The sequence below is a fragment of the Arvicola amphibius genome, chromosome 3 (assembly GCF_903992535.2).
Source record: "Arvicola amphibius chromosome 3, mArvAmp1.2, whole genome shotgun sequence".
Classification (NCBI taxonomy): domain Eukaryota; kingdom Metazoa; phylum Chordata; class Mammalia; order Rodentia; family Cricetidae; genus Arvicola; species Arvicola amphibius.
Genome location: NC_052049.1, coordinates 97477743 through 97500915, shown reverse-complemented (window position 1 = coordinate 97500915; position 23173 = coordinate 97477743). Strand labels below are relative to the sequence as shown.

At 43.2% G+C, this 23173-nt stretch overlaps 1 protein-coding gene across 3 annotated transcripts in view; it reads left to right on the top strand.

Moving 5' to 3' along the window:
* The window catches only part of Ntm (neurotrimin), a 421851-nt gene that overhangs the window by 300412 nt on the left and 98266 nt on the right, over nucleotides 1–23173 (top strand). The window lies entirely within an intron of this gene.

Sequence of the window (23173 nt, the reverse complement as noted above, 5' to 3'; positions counted from 1 at the left end):
AAGGTGTACCTGAATATCTGTTTGCAATCTTGTGGAGATTAATTTCGCATGAGTTTGGGGGGAAAAGTGGTGAAGATATTCTGTGTGCACTCGTCCCATGGGGAGTGACGATGGAAGAGCTGTGTTGGTGACATGGTCCAGCTGCTCTTTGAGGAGATAGGAAATACAAACACATAATGACAGATGAGAGCTCTAAATGCCATATTCCTAGCAAGAAATTTCCCTAGTCTCTGCTTTCTCAGCATTGCCAAAAATCTGGTCATTAGCTGTTTTTGTGGTTTTGTTGTTGTTTTTCTCAAATGTTTCCTAGATAACAAGTATCACATAATATGTGGCTGAGTTGCAAAATTCATGTTGCCAAAACGTTCAGATGTTCTGAGGACCAAACAATGGTTTGTGCTTTGAACCTCTAGGATCTGACAAGATGTCATTTATCATTAAGGTGGCTTATATTTATTATCAATGAACAGAATATTGCTTCATTCATTCCCAAATATTGTAGGAAGTGCAATCATCCAGGCTGTTCTAAGAACTGGGGGAATTAGCCCTAACCCCAAACTAACAAATTTATGCTATTGTGAACTCATATGACCATGTAACATGTACTAGTTAAGGTTGGGAAAGCTGAGTAGTATACATTGGTTAATGACAAGGAGTTTAGTTAACAAATGGTAACACATGAGCAAAGGCATTGATAGTGCCTTTCATCTGAAGGATGTGTTGCTGATTACTGGCTGATGTATGTAATTATATATGGATTTATGCATACGTGTGAGCTAATGAAGACATGTATATTGCTAGATAGAGCAAGGTTAAGGATTCCAAATGCACCTTTGCAGAGGTTTTCTACTTGTTACAGGCTGTGTGTCCCCAGAGCAAACTCTGAGGAGAGCGATGTGGAGGAAAGTTATCAGAGGTGCTCTTGAGATCAGCTTCTGTAGAGAAACAGGGAAGGAAGCAAGTTTGGGTAGAAGGAGGTGATGAGCTACGGAAACATCTCAGATGTCCATGGAGAACTTCTGAAGTACAGTGTCCCTTCTGTGTTGTCTTCTACTAAGATCATGGGGCTGACCTTCTACATCAACACAGTAGTTCATTGTTGGTTGTAGCTTGTCCTCAGAAAAAACAAAACCACTGGGACAGGCAGATTATATGTTTTCACAAGTATATCCCAGAAGGCAACAATAACTAAGGACTGACTGTTTCCAGCACGTGCTTCACTGGAATCTAAGGTCCTTATCCATATAGATGGTAGTGCCTCCATAATCACATTTTTAAAAAAGAAAATCAGTGTTGGACTATAGCAGCCTCAACTATGGAATTTCCTCCCAGACCATGGCAATGTACCCTGAAAGATGGTCTCAGAGATGTGACATGTTTGGTTGTATTTGTCCTGATCTCTGGGGGGGGGGGGGGGGGGGGGGGGGACTGTGTGGTCATCCTTCTTAATGTCATCGCTGGGAAGAAAGGCATGAGGTAGAACGTTTGCATTTTGGCCAGTCTCTCCTTTTGAAGTGACCTTCTGTGTGGACTGGCTTAAGTCTGGGAGGAGACCTCAGCCCTGCACGAGATCATTAGTGATGGAAAGTGGACCTGGGACACTTGTAAAGGCAGAAAGATGCACAGCTTTTCAAGTCTCCTCTTCCCATTTCTCACAGCTTAATGGCACTGAGTCCCCAGTGCTATGCGATACTAAGCCAGTCTGCCTTCGAGACTGCAGAACATTTATCACTGGGGTAGACTTCTTTCACCTATTCCAAGAGACTCTGTCTCTAGTTTGGTGCTCCTTCTTGTCCTGTCCCTGGTCAGCCAGCTCTTTGTCGTTGTATTGATATTTTCTAGCCTAATTCCTCCAGATACCTTCTGTTGTCCAATCCTTTTATGCCTGCATCTCCACTATCCTTTTTGATCCTTCCATTTTTCTCACTATCTTTTAAATACTTTTGACTTGATTTCATTTACTCTCTCCCTCCTCTCTTTCTCTACACCAATCCCTTTCTCCTTCCCTTTCATTTGATGCTGGTTCTGCTGTATTTTGGGGGTCCTTTGTTCCTCCATCTGTAGCCATGAAGTCAATTCACTTTCCGAGGAGATTTTCACCTGAGCCGGGACCAGATGCTGCCACTTTCCTGAGGTTTTAGCTGCTATGGAAACAGAAGATGGATCAAGGGGAGAGGAGCAGGCTGATCAGAATCTACCTGCAGATTAGAGTAATTTAGATGAACGGCTTTGTCCAGATCTGGGGCCTAGATTAGCCGTCCTACTTTCAGACTGATGAGATATGCCAAGCTGTGGCTAATCACCCCGAGACTCTCTGGGGACCAGTGTTCCTGGAGATGATTCTTTGGAGATCAGAGATGTCACTGAGCTGCTGCCAAATTGGACCTGAAGCTAGAGACCCTTAGCAGTCAGGCCTTCATCTGTACCCACTAACTGTTTCCAAGAAAGTGCTTCTTTTAAATGAACTAGGACAGGCCCAGAGCTCTGGAGAGAATGATGGGCCCCTTTGCTGAGTCTCCAAAGACAGTGAGCAGTTGTCATCTTTTGTCCCAGTGGTGAAGACGGATCATGTCTCAGTCAAATCATTCTTACACAGACATGAAACTCTCCCCAAAGAATAGCTGATCCAGGCACTTGGGGCCATCTGACGACTTCATCGTGCTTTCTCTCTCTAGACTGATCTGCTGGCTTGGGGGCAGTTTTGAAAATGCCTAGTTTTGTTTCTCAGAAGGTCATCCAGGAAAACTCACAATAATCTCTTCACCTCTTTAGACCGACAGTTTCCAGCTGTGACCATCTTCTGTGCAGAAAGGGAATGCAGACATGTGGACTGTTCTTTCAGGAAGGCTGCTGAATGTTGATATAGGAGTGGATGTCTGGTGGATAAAAGGGTCAAGAGGCCTGTCCAGGCCATTCATCAGGTAGAGGAAATGCCAGATGCCCACAGTCAGGATGGGGAGGAGTATATGGCCTCCCAAGCTGCTTTTCTGGAATAGCCATTTTCTTGTGCAAAGTAGTTTTCCTATGCCTTTTCTAGCTCCTCCTCATAACCTACAACTCCCATAGTTAAAGGAGAAAGTGCACAGTTTTCTGGGTGTCTGTCCTTACTCTGCACACATTTTGGGGATGTGTACATACTGTCTACACTTGCATGAGCCCTAATCTTTTCAGGAGAAAATACTCCCATTTCAGGTCCTTCCAAGAAAGAGCTGCAGCTAGCTTCATGAAGGGCAGAGCCAAAGTCCTCAGAAGGGTCAGTCTGTGCACACACAGCATCAGGGAGACTAGGATCTCCTCCAAAGCTACTTCCTGCTCAGGAGCCTGTGTTTGTCCTTCGTCTTTACCTAAGCCTGAAAGAATGCGCTTTCAAACTGTCTCATCCCTGAGTTTTCTCTATGTCTTTCAGTTTATCCTGAAAATATCCGAAGTGGGCTGCATTCTTCACAGAAATGGGTTCTCACAGTCCTGGCATCAGATCCCTTTGAGGTGTCAGAGGGTTAGAGACACAGCTGGGATTCCTACATTGTCACATTCCAATCAGGAATCTGTGGACGTTTTACTCCTTTGGAACCAAGAACCATTGGGTGCCTGCTTTCGCCCCCTTTCTTTCACTAAAACTCTTGGGTAGTTAGTTCCATCCTCATCTAAGATGCCCAAAGAACAACCCACACTAAGACAAAGGAAGAGGCGTTGAGGAAGTCCACGGAGCAGAGATGCCCCACATCTGGTTCATTTGTGACATCCCCGTTTCAAAAGTTTTTGAGATCAGGGTCTATGTCTCATTTCTTTTTTTTTCATTCTTCACTGATGCACACTCTCCGGGGCCTACATCCTACCCACTGTTAGCTTGCTACACAGCACTGCTATTTGCCATTACTCCAAAGGGGCAAGGCTCTGCTCCCAAATGCAATGTTCCAGGCTTACTCTTGAGGGTTCTCCTTCACTAGGGTGTTTACAGTGGGGATTTGCCATCTTCCCCAGATGGAACCCCTGTTGAAGCTCCAGGACATTTTCACTACTTTCCCAGGTTCTCCAGTGCTTTCCTGAAGCTCCTCCAAGGAACTAGCTCTGGTGGGAGGTCCAACTTAGGCTGAAAGGAGAGGCCCCTCTTCAAGTTCACTTTCATAGAAGTGGAGAAGTTTCACAGCGGCTTTGATGTTGGGATTTCTGATGTACTTGGGCCCTTGGTGCCCGTCACTCTGCTGAGATGTGTGTCTTTGGAACACAGTCCGTTCTGGGACAACCTGAGCCTTCCACCACCTACTGCTTTCTCATTCTCATAAGTGGCTCCTAAGTACAGTTTCCTAAAGTACTAAGGAGGACAGTGGAATATGTATGAAAATGTGCTGGTCCTCTCAGATTGAGAAAAACAACAGCAGTTCATTAGTGGGAAAAAGAAAATTATTATTAAATCCATCCCCCCTGCCTGCCTTTCCCACTGCCCTCTTCCCCATTTCCTCCTTCTAGCTGGGTAAACAGAAGTAGGCAGGCAAGTCAACATTCCTGTCAGGGTTGTGTAAAGATATTAGGGTGAATGAGAGCAGAAGTGTGTCCATTGAGCCTCAAAACAAAGAAATCCTTTATTTTTGAAGGAGGGCCAAACATATTTTTATTATTTCTTTTTCTTATTTTTAAAACCACCTTATTTTACACAGCATTCCCTGTTCCCTCTTTCTCCTGTTCTCCCACTCCTTCTATCTTCTCCCCACCTCACCCCCATCTACTCCTCAAAGAAGGTGAGACCTCCCACGGGGAGGCAACAAAGTCTGTCACATCACTTGAGACAGGACTAAGGCCCTCCCCCGTACATCTGGGCTGAGCAAGAACAAGGTATCACCCCATAGGGAATGGTCTCCAAAGAGCCAGTTCATGCACTGTGGATAAATAATGGGTTCCGCTGCTAGTGGCCCCACAAACTGTCCAAGCCACACAAGTGTCACCTACATTCAGAGGACCTAGAGTCTTATGAGGTTCCCCCACGATCAGTCCAGAATCAGTGAGCTCCTACTTGCTCAGGTCAAAGAAATCCTCTTATTCCAACATATAGTCAATACCTCTACATGGCTCTGCTTCCTAGTCAACAGCCTTTCCCTGCAGTCAGATCTTCCTTCCCGGGGCTCGAGGAAACGTAGTGGACGATTGGTAGTCTTTATTTCTAAAAAAATTTTAAAGTCAACAAGGCGGTTAGAGCAAAGCGACCCTTAGCATGGGTTCTTATCCTTGCCAGTGTCCTGAGGCACCTACCCTCTCCCCTTTCTAGACCACTGGCTCGCCTGGTGTCAGCACTGACAAGGCAGAACACTGACACACTAATTGGCACTGGGGGTATCACAGCTTGAGTTCAAGCAGAGCTGGCAGGCTCTAGGACTCTGTGACAGCTCTGTGAAAAAGTGTCAGGAGTGGGACTCTGGCGTGCCACTGGCTGACTGCAGCACCCTGGCACTAATGAGCAGCCTGTCAGCATCAGCATGAGGACCGGTGTGGCATGGCGATCATTAGGATGGCAGACAGAAAAGCTCCTAGCAGAGAGGAGCTGAGGGAGGCAGCGGAAGGCATCACCTTACTCGGACATGGCACCCACCCAGCATGAGAGAGACGGGGCGCAATGACTCTATACCCTGCTTCTGGGCTACTCTTGGAAGCTCTTTTGGGTTGAGTTGCCTTGTTTTTGATCAGCGTACCCTGTAAATCTTTCCTGTAGTGACCAAAAGGGGATATTTAGTGATTAGCTTTCTGAGCTTGGCTGTACCAAAAAACCATAAGGCTACTCAAGTCTCTGAGAAAGAAGGATGGTGAGAGGTGCAGAGAACTGGTATTTAGTCTTCTTGCTACATGTCAGGCCAGCTCTCTGCCTGGGGGATCTGCTGAGAGCTGACAGCCATCGGTCTGTCTTCTCCTCCAGAGCCAGAATCTAGGAAAGTGACAAGAAGTAGGAGACTTTATCTATGACTTTGTCCCAAAAGTGAATTATGGGGGTGCCCTGGGCATCTAGTCCATGTATCTACTTCCCAAGGGCAAGTGTGACATATACTGTGCTTTGTGCATTCTGTGGTGGGCTCTTTAGATTTGTATGGAGACACTGTCTTGAGTATCATCTCATTCTCTGAGGCTTTGGCTATACACGATGAATTCATTTCCACGAAAGAAGGAGAAGGACAGATCCAGCTGGAGAAAGTTGCCACTTACTTCTCACTGAGTGTATCATGCTGGGCACTGGCCACCATGCCTGAAGTTGTACCACTTTCTTCCATTAGTTCCTGTTTCTTGGAAGGGGTACATTGAGTTTTCATGACACAGCCCCTCACGTTAGTTTATACAGCACTGTCAACCAACAACACAGGCCAGCCGGCACATGTAGGAAGTCCTCTCAGTGACCCTTACCTTCTCTCCTTAGGCCACCCTTTCGGTGAAGAGTCCTATTCTTGCTTCAAGACCAAGATACCAGTTTGAAGGCCTCTAGAAACAATCCTGAGTCAGAGCACACCCCTTTCTTAGGGATCCTTAAGGAATTTCACCCTTTTTCAATCAGGGATGATGGTTTTGCTCCAGGTACCCAAAAAGAACTAACGTTCTTAGTTATCTAAGAGGCCACGGAGTACAAGAGCAGTCCTGAGTTACTTGTGTTATTTTGTTTCATCTCCAATGCCTGTGCCAGTGGCCCTGCAAGAGACAGTGGAGTGAGGGAGTACGGTGCTGGCAATACAATCTGGCATGGATGTACATGCCTGCAATTCCAGCAACATGCGAGGCAGAAGCAGGAAGATCACCGCAATGTCGAGGCAAGCCTGGGTGACATAGTGAGTTCTGACCTAGCTAGGGATGTTTGTGAAACTATGTCTCAAAGAAAAGCAAAAATAAAAATAAACCTCTTTTTGATATAATTTAAAACAAAATCAAATCTCAGTGACAAAAGAGAAAAATACCATTTCAATTCTTTTATTATTACATTATTGTATATGTGTGTGTGAATGAGAGAGAGACAGACAGACAGACAGAGAGAGAGAGAGAGAGAGAAAGAGTGTGTGTGTGTGTGTGTGTGTGTGTGTGTGTGTGTGTGTGTGTGCGTGTGATTGAACATACATAAATCTCAAAGGACAACTATAGGAGTCAGTTATCTTCGTTGACTTTGTGGGTCTCATATCAGGTGGTCAAGCTTGGTGGCTTGGTGGCAAACTCGACTTAGATACTGAGCTATTTCATAGGCCCAAAATATTGAAAATGTACGCTCATCTCCATGGCTGTAGGACTTTATTTTGATTATCAAGGTTAGCACTTAGACACTTAGAGCACATACACGCTGGCCTGCTGCCACTGCACTCCATCTCTGTCACCTTTGCATCAATTTTGAATGATAACCATATCAAATTTCCAAGTCAACTAGGGAGATTACTAAGAAAAGGGCCTGTCCTCTTCCTTGATCTGAACCCAAAATATCAAATCTTAAGACTATTCCTCTGGGAAACTGAGATAACCATGCACTGCCAGCATGGCTGGGACATGCTACCATGTAAAGTACCTGTCTCCATCACAACATATAATATCATCAATGCTCTATGTTTAGCCAACACATTGTATGATAAATGCCTTGTGGTTGGCCAACACATAATATCATAAGTACCCCATAATTAACTTCCATGTCCTAGGCTAGCCCCTTCTTCAGTACGTTGACTCATTAGACAACAACAGAAGGGGAGGGAATTCAAATTCCAGCTCTAATAAGTGGAATTTTCAATTGCCAAAATGGACAGTATTTAAAAGTAATTACTTGACCTCTCCTCCACGCTTCGTTGCTTTCCAATAACACATAAAGCCTTACCCAAAATGCCCATGACACCCTAAGTGGCTACTCCAGAAGGATCAGGGAATTTCTACTGAAACAGGTACTACAGTGGTCAGACAAGCAAAGAATGCTTATTTAGAGAAGACTTGTTCAAAGCCAGCGGAATATGCAGTATTGGTTCTGATGCATGGAGAGGCTCATATCCCATGATGACGATCAAACCGTGGCACCACCTCCCAGGTAGGGGAAAGTGATCCAGAAACTCATTCATCAAGTGGTTTGAGCACAGGCATGCAAAACGAGGTGGAGAAGAACTGGAGGGAGACATTTATAGATTACTCTTTAACTCCATAATTCTTTTTAACTATAAATTTACAGCCAGACAGACACAGTTAGGGCAAAGTTTGCCACTGTCAATAAGGGTTTTTGTAAGATTAATATTTATGGTCTGATTTAAAGCAATCTTATCTGTGTAACTCTCTACTTCAAAGAGGAGAAAAATCATAAAAAGACTAGTGGAGAAATTAATGAGTTCCATGTGCCCGAATGGAGAACATATGCAATCACGCCTCAGTCTGGAAACCAAGGGCAGAAGTGCACACCACAGGCGCTGTTTGTGGTTTTACCCAATTATTGAAAAACCCTTGAAAAAATGTAGAATCAGATGTCTGCTGAATTCAGACACCGTTAACAGCGCACTCTCCCACGCTCTCCTGAGTCTTCAGCTATTTATGCTGCTGCTTGGTGACTGTTACCAAGCAGAACTGTTTTTTGATGGAACAAATAAAGAAACAAAAGCAAGGAGATTGAATCGTCTTTGCTGCAGATGCCAATCAGCATGGCTCCGTAAGAGGAGATGTCTAGTTTAAATGGAGGCTTCTACAGGCAGGAGGACCCTTTCTGAACAGACCCACATGACAGTCAGCACCAGCTGGGGCATGAGAAGGGTCTCATTTGACTAGTTGAGGCTTAGGGGTTGATGGCTAGGATTCACCAAGTACTGACAATCACAAGACCCTTTGCCTTAGGTCTTCATGTGCACAGTGCTGACTTTGTATAGTAGTCCTCCCTAACCCATGGCCTTGCTTTCTGTCATTTGGGTTATCTGAAGTCAGTTTTGGTTTACAAATATTAATGGGAAATCTCCAGAAATAAACAAGCATGAGATTAGAATTGTCTGTCATTCTGAGTAGTATGACAGAGCTTCATGCCATCCAAATTTGTTCTGCCTGAGACATCAATGTTTTCTTTGTCGAGCCTAGCCATGTAGACACCACCTGCCTGTTCTGTTTCTGTTAGTCACTCAGTGGCCCTCTGGATGCAATATCAACTACAGTGGCATCACTGTTTTTGTGTCCAGGTAAGATGGTCAGTTACAGCCACCTTGACCTGACAGTGTCTGTGTTCCCACATCAATTTATCCCATTACACATCGTCTTATGTCATGGCTGGGTGAGTTGAGCCCAGGATAGTAAGATGTTTGGAGAAAGTGGATGCTGTTTTACGGATTTTGTTACAGGATACAGCTAAAGTGGCTTTACCTTGTTATCACTTAAACTTCTTATTCTACCTTTATTTAATTTATAAACTAAACTTCCTCATAGTTATGTGTCTATAGGGAAGAAACCTATATAACATAGGATTGGAAGCAGTTCATGGCTTCAGACATCATCTGGGGATCTTGGATTGCATGTCCCATGGATCATGGAGGGCCAGTTGGGGATCCTGAATCTATTCTTGACCTTCAATGACTATATTTTTCCTAGAGTCTACTTAACATACAGACTTTCCATCATTCAGTAATAACAACCACTGGCAGATTACAGATGCTTAAAAATGTGCTAGGCTTGCTCCTAACCATTTGCGCGTGGTATCTGTTCTTCATGACAACAGTGAGAGACAGGTTTTATTATTAGCCTACTCCACTAAAAGAGAACATATTGTCTTTTCTCATTTAAATGAGGCTTATGAAGGTCAAACATGAGACAAGGTCGGCAGCCCCATGCTGTTTGGATTCAGTTCAAGGCAATCTATATCCAGAATATAGACATTGGGCTAAGGTACCAGTTCTCATAATAGACCTGGGACAGCTCCTGACACCAGCTGTACCCTGTCCCTATTCCAGACCTACTGCATCATTGAGGGTAAGTCCAAGGGGTTGTATTTCCATGCCCTTCAGGCAATTATGAAGCCTGCTCAGGGTTGAGAGTCACTGTTGTATGGTGGGTTGGTTATTCACTTGAAATGAGTTGTCGCTACCTAATTCTTATAGCTATACTCAATCCATAGGCATCCCTATTATTTTATAACCAAATGCATGGATGTAGAATTTAGGAATCATTACATAACTAAGGCAAAATTCAAATCAAATCAAATTTGTTAGTCTTTCTGACTAGCTGCTAATCTGCTTTTCCCCCCTAGTTGTACCCAGATAGTTCATGGTGCTCAGGCTCAATAACCCCAGGTAATTCCCATCCCTCTCCTGGGACCTCAGACTCTTTTAAATACTTTGAGCATCTCTGAGCAAAGGCCATAGCCCTGAGCATGTAGCTGCAGCCTCCCCCCCTCTAGCCAAGTCTGCTTGTGTGTGTCTTATGCCATCTCATCCTGCCTCCCCATCCACAAACCGGGATAGCCCAGATTCTCAGTATTGATGGGGCTGCACTCCGACTTGATTTCTTTTTCCTTACATTAAATACCATCATTTACTCAGACAACGGGGTGCCTTCTGCTCTGAGTGTTATTATTAGGCTCTTTTACACTGTAGCAGCTTTAGATATGAAAAGAAGTTGCCAGATTCCAGGCTCTGGTTTTCAGTATCTGACTTCATTCAGCTTCACTATGTGTCTTGTGGTTTTTGGCATACTTCATCTTCCAAATAGTAGACAATGCTTTTTCTTACCAGCACCAGGACAGGCAGAAGAAACTGAGAAGAATAGCAATTTGTTCCTGTTGTAGGGACTCCAGCCTCTCGACAGGGCTGTATGACCTTCCTAGATATTATTGCAAGCAGAGCCTGTCCACGGCCATGCAGTCCTGAGCCCTTAATATGAAGCCTTCCTTTTCCTAGATGGATGGTCTTCTCCCCCTAGTTTCCTACAACAGTGATTGTATCTTCTCTGTTCACTCTTCCCCACCTGCGAAACACAAACTCCTCCCCACTCCCCTTTTTTTCTAGACCCACGGTTGGGAAGAGCAACTTTATATTGATGGTTCCCTCACAACAGATTCCAGATTCTCGCTGCTCAGCTGAACTGAAGCCCAAGAGGCCCGTGCTCCTCTCTGAATTCTTTGTGTTCCTGCATGTCACTTTCTTGAATGTTTCACTAGAGTAACTTTGATTATAGATGTTTGGCCATTGACCTGCATGAGAGAAGAAAGGGCTTTCTCCTCAATTTATTTATTTACCACATAATACTCCATTCTAGGAAAAAATTAATTACAGAAGGTTGTGTGTATGTTGCCTCTAGGGAAACCTTTGGTGAAATAATGTTAATTAATTAACTTACTCATTCAAGAATTTCTTATTGAGTTCAGCATGATGGCGCACTTCGGTAGTCCAGAAGCTGAGAAGCAGATTCAGGAGTAACAAAAGTTCATGGCTCGCCTGAGCCCCATAGTGAATAACATAACTTAGGCCACGTAGTGGGAATGTATATATTAAAAACAGTCCTACTATGTGAAAGTTCCCTTAGCCCTGGAGATATGTGAATAAAAATAGCGGATTATAGCCAAGAGCTCATTGACCTTCTATGCTAGTAAGCAAAATACAGAAGGACCCTTAGGCAGGTAATTTGTACAAAGTACTACGTCTTCATTGCTGCAAAGCAGTTATGATGAGGCACGAAGAAATTATCTGCATGCTGGTGTTACAGACTTAAAGTCAGGATGGAATAGTTTCTATACTGAGCTACTCCGTTCAAGGTTGAAGGAGGCGGGCCCTTAACAGCTATAGCAGGTTCATTTCTGAAGAACAACAGAGAGTGCCTACACTGATCTGCTCAAGAATGGTCAGAAAGTCATGTGACTAGAGAGGGTCTGTTTAATACCGCTCTTACCCAGACTGCAAGCTTATCGAGGGCAAAGAGAATGCTTTTTTCCTTGTATCTCACCAGATGAACCCATGCTTGGCTTGATGTTGAAATTATATACACATTAAATAAATGATAGTTTAACACACATTAACAGAGTAAATGTGTGTTTTAGATCGACCGTCTAAGCAAGCAAGCTGGAAACATACATACTTGGAATCAGAAATCATGTTCTCTAGTGTTATTGGATTAGAGAGAGTGAAAGGTTTGTGCTAATGACAAAGGTATCATATAGCTTAGACAAAGGAGAAGGTTTGTAGAGAAACTGAGGTCAAATAACTGATAGTACAGGTATCAGGGAAGTCACTAGAGGAAACATTGCAGTTACAATGGCTGAAGGCTGTAGGAAGAATGGTTGTGACCCAAGTGCCAATCTTTAATGTATCACAGGAGAGCAAGGAAGGAGAGCAGAGGCTAGATACCTGGAAGGCAAGTGTCCCCTTTTTCTGTTTAAATAAAAAAGAAAGGCTTTCACTTTAACATAGTAAAATTACATATAACAAAAAAGTTATCAAGCAAGAATTACAGTTACAATATTTAGATCTATTTTATCTTTTATCATAACTAAGGAAAGCTGTAACTATCTATTTATTCTTCAACTCCATCAAAGACTCCAGAAGGATATAATACTACCTAAGTAAACGAGAAATATGCAACTTACAAACTCTAGAAATGACAGAGACAAACTTGCTGCCTGGACAGTCACCCAAAGTTCCTCTGCACCGTTGGGGCATCCATCTTCAGCCTACAGGCCCATAATTTCCTTTAGGCAAGTTCAGCAGTCCTCTCTCTGAGGGTTCTCTGTGTCCAGATTATGCAATAGTCCAGGCAAGAGCAGTTTCTTGCCCAAATGGCTAGTCAACTCCATTAGTAGCCTCTTCGATGCCTGTCTTCCTCTTGAAGTAGATTGGTGCTGCCAAGAGCAGACGTGTCTCATTGTCATGAAAAGCCCTAAGTTATTAAAACATCTTAAATGCCATCTTCTGTAGTCTTTGAAATATATGAAGAATGCCTATCTAACTGAAATATATCTCTATATATCTACAAAATCTAACTAACATGACTACAAGCTTGATTCTTATCGATGATATCCATTAACCTATATTTCCTAATAATACATTACATTTTTAAATGAACTACACAATCATAATACCTTAATCAAGAGCAGAAATACATATGCATATAACAAATTGACCTTAAAATCCATACCAATGCAAATCATTCATATCTATATCATCTCCCTCTTTAAATGTAAAAGAACATTTATAAACAATATTTGGGAATATGGGTGCAGTAATCTGTAGAAAGAAACAGCGGGGCTGTGTCCTGCCATCCGGCTAGCTTTACACCTGAAATAATTACACGGAAACTGTATTCACTTAAACATTGCCTGGCCCATTTGTTTCAGCTTCTTATTATTTAATTTTTACATCTTGCTTTAACCCATATTTAGTAATCTGTGTAGCACCATGAAGTGGTCACTTATAAGGAGAGATCTTAACCTGCATCCATCTCAGAGAGGAGAAGCATGGCGACTGTCTGAGCCATCTACCTCACTTCCTTCTTCCTGTTATGTCTACCCCACCCACGTAAGGGCTGGCCTATTAAAGGGGCCAAGGCAGTTTCTTTATTAACCAATGAAAGTAACACATAGACACTCCTCCATCACAAGTGGTTTGTTTGTTTTGTTTGTTCTTGTTCTTTTTTAGACAAGTTTTCTCTGTGTAACTTTGAAGACTGTCCTGGAACTCACTCTGTAGCCCAAGTTGGCCTTGAACTCACAGAGATCTGCCTGCCTCTGTCTCTCCTGACTGCTGGAATTAAAGGCACGTTGGATACAGCAGTAGTAACCCTCCCCCATGGAAGACATATGAACTCCACCCTATTGATTTCAACCAAGTCCTATGTCCACCATAAGGGCCTGAAGGTAGGATGGCAACATTAGGTAATGTTTTCTTGTTGGCCAGCAAGATTGGCCTTTACAGAAGTCTTTCTAAGTTCAAGGTCATGAAACAGCAGGGTAGGCGAGTTGGGGCATGTCTTCAGAGACTGTAGAACTGCAAAGAAACTAACAATTGGTTAAATAAGGGTAGGGTGGGGTGGAGCTTAGCTGCAATGGTCTCCCTAAGGTTTTTGTTTGACATCCTTTATTGCCTATTTGGGAGGCTTAGGGCTCTGTTCTATTTTATTCCATGTGGTCACAGGTAGGATAATACATAGCAGGTCATATCTATTTTTATTTTTAACCTGCTGAATGCTGTAATTTAACTCACATTTTTAAAAAAACTTTTAAACATTTTATTTATGTGAATGTATGCCTATCTCTTGGTGTGTATGTTGTGCCTGAGTCCTAGGAACCCCAAGAAGACCATCATGGAGCCACACTTCTGAATGCAAAAGCAAGGCTTGGTTTATCAAGTATGGGCTAGCACAGGTCTTCTGACTCACAGTCTCTAACACAGAAGGTGGGGGGAGAAGGACCACGTCTACTATTATAAGGGATTTGTAAAGACAAAAACCACAAAGCAGTCACAAGGTTGCAGTTTCAAAGTACAAAATTACTTATCCTAAACCATAATTGGCTAATGGTGAGGTAAAGCTCAGCTGTTAGTTCCTGATAGGCTATTAGTATCTAAGGGGGATAGCAACAACCCCCTGATTACATTCTCCAGACATCTGCTGACCTTTGCCAACCACAAGGGCTGTTTGAAGTATTATCCAACTGATAGGAAAAGTTGGGTAGTCAGCATTTTCTGATGACTACTGGTAGGGAAACAGGCTGCAGTAAACAACTTTACATCTTCTAAAAAGGGGTCCCACTGCCTTCAGCTTATCCTGAGGGCTGGGGTGTAGTTCAGAGTCCCAAAAGCAGAAATGATGTAATACACAGAGATGTCAGAGAGAGGCAGATCAATGTGTCCCTCAGGTAGTGGGTAGTGCAGCATGCCAGTGTGCATCTAGGTGGTATAGACTGAGCACTGAGCACAGCCTTGGCTCCTAGGGGTGATAGAATGCAGGGAGAGATACTAACAATAAAAAAAATGTGTGTCCCTTGGTATGGGAAGAGAGCACAAGGAGAAAAATGTAACAGAGATGAGTAAGGGATTAGTGGTGGAATCTCCATTAGAGTATTGAAAGACAGAACACACTAATTGTCTACAGTACCCCACAAAGTGGGTCTTTAGGGGAATATAAACAATTTTCTTCTAGAACTGTAGTTCTCAACCTTTGGGTTGTGACCCCTATAGGGTTCACATATCAGGTCTCCTGCTTATCGGGTATTTACGTTACAATTCATAACCACAACAAAATTGGAGTTATGAAGTAGCAGTGAAATAATATTATGGTTGTGGATCCCCACAACATGAGGAACTCTATTAAAGTGTCGCAGCATCAGGAAGGTTGGGAGCCACTGCTCTAGGCCCAGGGACTGCCAAGTCTTAAGTCAGGGGCTTGTTTGGTGTACATGGAGAGCAAGAATGTTGACAGAAAGAAAATGGTGGACTACAGTTCGAAGAGCTTCAAAATCACAGTGTGGACTACGATGGTTGGCTGAGAAATGGTGAGACTCTTTCAGTCTTGAATATGTTCTAAAAACAGAGCAGAAGCCCACTGATGACTTGGGGGTTGAGAGAAAGAGGTAGAGATCAAGGGGGATCCAGAGGAGTGACCTGTGCCAATAGTGACTAGTAAATATTTCTAGAGCTTAGTGCTTTAGATACATAAATAAGCATGGTAAATGGATACCTGGGCATGGGAGCTAGAGAAACAAACTAGACGTTCAATAAGTAGAAGTCAAGCTTGGCTAACTTTTATTTCCTCTATAAACAAGTGGCACTGAAAGAGAAGCTGCGTAATTACACAGACTAATGACTAGGCAACAACCAGGGGATGCCAGGTGGCAGAGGGGACTCATAAATGTGACAATTGTATTTGGAGCCAGAGTTGAGACAGGGGACTTGTGTGCTGACCCCAACAAGCTGCGTGCCAGTATTTAGGTATTCGGGAAAGAAGAGAGGGCTCCAGCAAAGACTGCTGGGAGGAAGTGGCAGGGGAGACAGGAGAGTAAGGTACAAGCCTTTGAAGGAGAATGCTGTCAAAAAGGAGAGGTGACTAATGGTATAGCCATTGCTTTGTGTTGATTGAGATGAACGGAATTGACAAAATTCAGACTTGAGTAGTTCTGATGAAAGCCACAGACATCTCACAGGACTCTACCCCTAGTGATACAGGCAATTCATGGCTCCCAAGAGTGGGAGAATCTGCTCCGAATGAGTTATCCAATCCCAAGTGGAGCAGCACCAAATGTACTCAGCAGGAAGTGTGTGTGTGTGTGTGTGTGTGTGTGTGTGTATCTAAGAAGATCATGAATTTGAGATTAAGTGAAAAGGAAACAAGCGGGTTGAAGATGGCAGAGAGAGTTGGAAATAATGCAAATAGAGTACTCATGGATGAAATTCTCAAGAATTTAAAGTAAACGAATACATGGAATTAATTAATTAGTCAATTATTGAAATGAAATTAATAGAAATGAAAATTGGAAAAATGTCAACAGATAATTCAGTGATTTGAAAGGGAGACAAATGGAATAAAGGAGGCAAGATGAATTTTAGTTGAAAGTCTTATGATAACATACTGCAGAATAAGGATTGGGAACTGGAAGGGGCTATGAGTTCAAGAACATCTTTCCCAGATTGTGCACTGGTACCTGGCACCCCTGGGAGCTGCTCGGTCATTGCTCTGTGTATCAGCATCTCTCCTTCTCAGGTAAAATAAAACTTTGACTTTTATTTATTGAACATGGAGTGTGTTTGGTCATCAATGAAGCAACACCCTAAGAGACCTTTAGGGGATTATGGAATTTATAGATAAAGTTACTATATTGAAAATGCAACAGGCTCTCTCTACAACTATGTCATTTAGATATGAGAGTATTTGCTGCCAGCTCAAATGAGGATCACCAGGGATGGTGACAGATAGCTGTTAGCACCATCTGCAATACTGCTTGAAGTGTGAAATGACTCTTGACAAGGGGCATAGGGACATGTTTAGATTTCTGTTCATATGCCAATTTCCTTTGGGATCAGGAAAGAAATTATCAAAGTTTCCACCCATTAACACCTCCAAACAATCATATACTCACACGGAGCCAGGCTATCCAATCCATCTCTCATCAAAGCCAGAGTCAGCCTCAGGAAGCTATCTATTGTAGTACACATGATTGCATAGATGAAGCCTTTCTGTTTTTCATTTACTTTAAGTCAAAATCTCCTGTTGGATCCAAGACTGGATATCCTCCTGCCTGAACTCCCTAGTTTGGAAAATGGGAGGGGATGAGGAGGCCCAAGCAAATATCTAATAGTGTGGACAAACATGGTCCAAATCCTGCTTTGGTCAGAGTTTAGGATTTAGGGTAAATATGTCAATTCTGTATATTATGTCCCAGCAGTTCTACAAACATTCCTACTGCCTTGGTACCACATGCCCACATGCCCAGATCTGCCCAGGAGGTGGTAAACAATCTCTACATATAGAGAATAATGGCAGATGACCAATTTAGAAGAACCTCTGATTGCTATTCCATATTTACCTACTTCTACTTTGGAGGTGATTTTCTGATTCTCCGTCAAAAATGGTTGCTCAAAGCCGGGCGGTGGTGGTGCATGCCTTTAATCCCAATACTCGGGAGGCAGAGGCAGGTGGATCTCTGTGAGTTCAAGGCCAGCCTGGTCTATAAGAGCTAGCTCCAGGACAGGCTCCAAAGCCACAGAGAAACCCTGTCTTGAAAAACCAAAAAAAAAAAAAAAAAAAAAAAAAAAGGTCACTCAAAGCCTTAGTGACATCGTACTGACATTGTCTATGTTACCCTAGATCCATGCTTCTTTTGAAAATAGAAGCCCTCCAGGTGGGTAGCATGGGTGTTGTAAAGCCCAAGGACCGGGAAGTTTGGCTCCATCTCTTTGCATACATCCTCCCAGGACCCACAGCTCTTTGGAGCTCAGAGCAGCTTGGTGAGCTTCACATGAGTGTATTTTTAGACATCATTTTGCTTGCTTTAGCTTTGCTTCTGAGTGTACCCACTGACGGCCCTGCTCTGCTCTTGAATGGCTGCATTCCTTGGTGCTGACACATCTTCTCTTTGTGGCACTTTCCCTAGGCCTCTTGATTTGGGTCATTCAGGTGTTGTCATGGAAATGACATCCTCCGTAGAGTGGAGTTGCACATGTTGTCATGGTTATAAGAACCTCTTGATGGGAGTTCTACTTCATTGTCATCATGTGGATGGCAGTAAGGGGTCCTGGGATCATTTGGCATGCCTGAATTGTCAAGCAAGGAGCTAGCAGCTCTGTGCCTTGAGAGACAACTGGGTGTCATTTAAAAATAGCAGTTGCTAAAATGGTTCAGGCCTACCTCTGCATAAAAGTCTGAAGGTGGACATGATGCCTCATGTTTTTAATCCTTGCACCTAAGAGACTAAAGAAGGGATGCCGTGAGTTCAAGGCCAGCGTGGGCTACAGAGCGAGACACTATAAAAAAGTGAAAAATAAAATGGGAGGGAGAGAGAGAGAGAGAAAGAAAGGGAAAGGGCTAAAAGAGGATTCATCGTGACTGTCATTATTTTATTGTCTCCTCCTCCATTCCCCTTTTTATAAACATCGTAATTGCTAACATTTTGTTGTAGGTTGAACATGTTCTGGGTGTTGTTCTATGTGTATAAATGTGTTACCTTTTGAAGTGTATCAGCAATCTTATGAGGCCAATGTTGCTGCTGTCTTTCTTCAGGTGAAAAGACTGTGACATAAAAGCTCACTTATGTAACTTACTCTACAATCCACACCATTATGTGATGTGCTAGAGCAAGACCCAAGCAAACAGCATGGTTCTCGGGCCTGAGCTAAACCCACACTTTGTCCTTCTTAAACGTCAGCAGCAAACATCAAAGCAGGCTAACCCGGCTGCTGAGCCAGCTATTGTCAGCTCACTATTGTATCTAAAATCCCTACACCTTATATTTTATATCACTTTTTAAAATGTAATATTTTAAATGGATTCGTCAAGAATTTATGCAGTTATGCACTATATTTTGATCATATTCATCTCAATTCCTCCTCTCCAGCTCTTCCACGTTCCCTCCCAACACAATGTCCCTTTTTAGTTTTAACAGTCTACTGAATCTGAATATTACTGTCCATGTGCACATGGATATGGGGCCAGCTACTTGAACATAATCACTCTACCAGTGACCACTCTAAGCAGGTTTTTCTGTCCTGCCTGCCAGCTCCCAGATACCTACACAGAGACTTCTTATTAATTATGAAAGCTTAGCCTATAGTTTAGACTTGCTTTTCACTAACATAACTAATTTGCCAATTTCTATTAATTTGCCTGTAGCCACATGGCTTGTGGCTTGTTACCTCATCTCTTACATTTCCTTCTGCTGTGTCTCCTTCTGACACCTCACTTCTTCCTAGCATCCTCTGTGCCTGGGAAGCTTGCCTACCTACTGACCATTTCGCTTTTTGCTAAACCAAGCACACTGACATATCCTCATACAGTGTGAAAGAATATTATACAATAGGCCACATCCCTAAAGAAAAGCCATCCATAGTTAACAGCTAAAGGCAGTGGCCTGTATCTGCCTCCATTCACACTTGAATGTTGACTGGCTTCATCTTGTTCAGGTACAATGCCAGCCACTGTGAGTGCTTGAGTGCATTGATTCTGCTATGTCTAGAAGAGGCTGTCTCACCCCAACCACCCTGACCTCTGTTTTTACAATTTTTCTACCCCTTCTCCTGCATTGTGTGTCTTAAGATTTACGGGAGGGGATTATAAAGACACACCATATATAACTTTTATGTTTAAAATTTTTTCATTTGATCCTCTAACAACTATATGAAGTTAGCATGACTGCAATAGAGTTACACTTATTTTATAGAGGAGACCAAACTTGGGAAGAAGATAGCTTCACAAAGAAACCTAGCTTTGGAAATAGACTAAACCTGAGTTTATATAGTACTAAACACAGGTTCAGAATGAAGGGGTAATATGCACACTTTACTGCATATCACATCAAATTGTGTAGCCCAAAATGTGACTCTGGAGAAAGACATGGATATTGTGTGATGCCCTGGGGAGATAAAAATAAGTAAATATCTATTCACTTTGATAAGATAAACAGAAGGAAATATTCTCATCCTAGCTTGTTGAACCAATAAGTTTATTGGGGTTATTTAAAGGAACATGGACTAGTCACATATAACACTGGAAAGCCCCTGGGTATCTATCAAAAATAGAGCTACATCTTTAAGAAGTTCCAAGCCCAATTAGTTACCTCTTATTGGATTCCTGTGTAGGGTTGGAACCTCATGAAGGTCTCTTGAACCCTCAAGGTCTTGTGAGTCTTCGTCTCCGACCCTCCATGAAGGACTGCTAAAAGTCTGATATTATGAATGTCTCTTGATTGTGACCCCAGATTTCCTGATTTGTCTGTTTATAATCATGTCCAACTCAGAGGAAGCATCTACACTACAATGGAAAAGTCACTGTAATTGCCACCAGTCACTTTTGTCAAAGAGAGGGAACAAATGGGAGGTCTCAGTATGTCATTCCATTAGCCATTTGTCCTTTTCAGTTCCTCTTATTTGGTTTGTAAAAGACCCTATTCAAGTGTCCGCCTTCACCATTGCCTGCTAGCAGGAGAGGTGCAGCCTGCATTCCACCCCACTTGCATTACATGCTGTGCTCCTTGGAGCAAGGCAGTAATCCACACAGAGGAATGGCATTAGAGACTGCTTATAAGCCATGTCTCAGCTCATCTCAAGAGAAGGAAAAACACGAAGAAGTTACTTAGTTGTTGGCCTATTACAATGCAGCGTAAAGTCAAGGAAGCTTGGCTCCAAGATTTCAGTCTTCTATTTGAGCTCAAGGTTGCTGGATGGGATATGTTGAGTGGGAGAAGACAGTGATGTCAATGACAATGTTAAAAGCTGGTATTAGCAAGGACGTTTTCTGTTCTTGTTCAATGCCAACGCTCTACTTGTATCAGCTCATCTAATCTTTAGAACCACTAGAAGAGGTGGAAAAAGAAAAATAAGGCAAATGAGGCACGGGGATGTTGAATGATTTGCCAAAGGTAGTAAGCAAGGATGAAGCAAAGCTGGGGATGGAGCACTAGTCACTTGAATCTGCCTAGAGACAAGAACATCTTTCTTTCGTGAATATAGATTGAGCTCAGGGCTTCTCAGGTCTAGAATGCACTGTGTGAGCCTCAAGACATGAATTCTGATTACACTGTTTTCTAAACAATATCACTGTGGGCTCTCTGCCACTCTCCATCCGTCTTTGCCATGTCGTCTGGTCATATTATAAAGAGTGCAGCCCATGACAGAAGGCACCTGCTGGGGCTGCTGTAAGCAGTCCATGTAACATGTACCCTGTGTCTGGTACAAAGTCAACTCTCAACAAATGACAGAGGAAAAGAGACAGCAGAGATGATGCACAGAGTGACCAGTGCAGTTTGTAATTGTTGCAGTAATAATACATAGGTACATAGTACATAGGAAGTTGCCTTTCTTTGACAACATTTCATCTTATTTATAAATATGAATTACTGCTCCTAACAGTGAATAAAATGACTGATAAGGCAAGCTAAGATATGAGTGTCCATCTTGAATGTGTTTCCCATAGTACCCCATTTTATCTAAAGCAGAATTTGGTTAATATTGTTAGCCAACTTCTTAGCACACGGTCTCCCGCTTCACCTGAGCCATCCCCTCAATCCCTGCTTCTCCAGGGTCAGACCCATCACTGCTCTCTTGTACCCACTGTACGCTGAAAATGCTGAAAGTGCATTAAATAAAGGTGACTGATGCCTGCTTGTCTGTTAACATCCTTCCTTTCACTGGCAAAATGATAATTCTGGTAGAAAAGGAAGTCAGAGAAAGGCTGAAGACAGTAACTGAAATAGATCCAAAATCAATCCTTTGATCACACGTTGACAAACTAGAAGAGAAGTAAACAGAACCATATTTCTACTCCAAAGGACCCTATCCGGGGTTCAGAGTTACAGTACTAAGATAAGGCACTCACATCTCTAGATAAACAACACCCTACACTGCGTTATGTGCATTTAACTGTAATCTAGACTGGCACTTTATTGGGTCTCACAGGGCAATTCTCCTGCCCTATTCAAAAAAAAAACAAAGCAACCACGTGATTAAGAGGCAGGACCAGTGCAGTCCTGAGGCCTTAGTAACAAGACATGGCTGCTAGAGTCATCTGGTGCTTCACCCCAAACTCTGAGGATGCCTCCTTGTGTATTTTTCTTCTCTGCCTAGCTAATAGGTGGGGCCATGGGGCTCCCCATGGGAAAAGGCCCAGCCTTGCTGCCAGTTTCTTGGAAGCCCTGGCTGCTAGTGAGAAAGGCATGGAGTGAGCCAGGAGGTTCACAGCAGTATGGCTTTCAAGATCCCACTTAGATGCAGAGGGGAATCAGGAGGTTCCTGCTGAGCTGGTGTCTCTCAAGCCATGTCTCGCCTCGGAGAGCTCTGCAGCTGGGGAGTGCTGAGAAGTCAGCCCTGCGGAGCTATTACAATTCATACTGACTCTAAACTTCCCACTGTGCAAATAAAAGACAACAGTGCTTGCCAAGTTTCCTGAGTGAGTGGAAGTCCTTTCGCCATTTGATGAGGTACACCATGTTGGGAAACATTATGGGAAAGAGAGGAAGGGAGTCAGGAAAGCAAAGATGTGTGTTGGAAAGCTGTCAGCCGATTGTTTGGGACTCGGTGACAAGATGATGAGGATGAGACCCACGAGCAGAACAGGAAGCGTCCCCCCACCCCTGTCCCATCACTCCTTTGGCTTGGTTACCTATGGTTCGCACTGGGGAAGAAAAGCCTGTAACTCAATATCCCAGCTCAACCTTTAACTCAACATCTAAGTGCTCACATTTTAACTGGAGCAAGGGATCCTAGGGAGTGCATGAAGATCACTTGTTTGGACCCCCGATCTGCCAATGGACTCAGTGGATGACCCTTAACAAACCAATTAACCTCTGTGGTCCTCTGTTAGCTCATCTGTAAAGTAGGAAGAGAATAGGCAGACTAGTAGCAGAACGTTGCAGGTGCTTTGTAAACACGAAGACAGTAGGCTCATTGTCCTTTATGAAAAGCACTGCATTAATCTTGCATGTGCTCTGGGGCAATGCCAAGAAAGTCAAGGAGCCTGAAAGTAGAGGTGTGATCTCGCTATCAAGCAGTCTTCCGAGACAAAGATGTTTTCGCATTTTTTTTTTGCA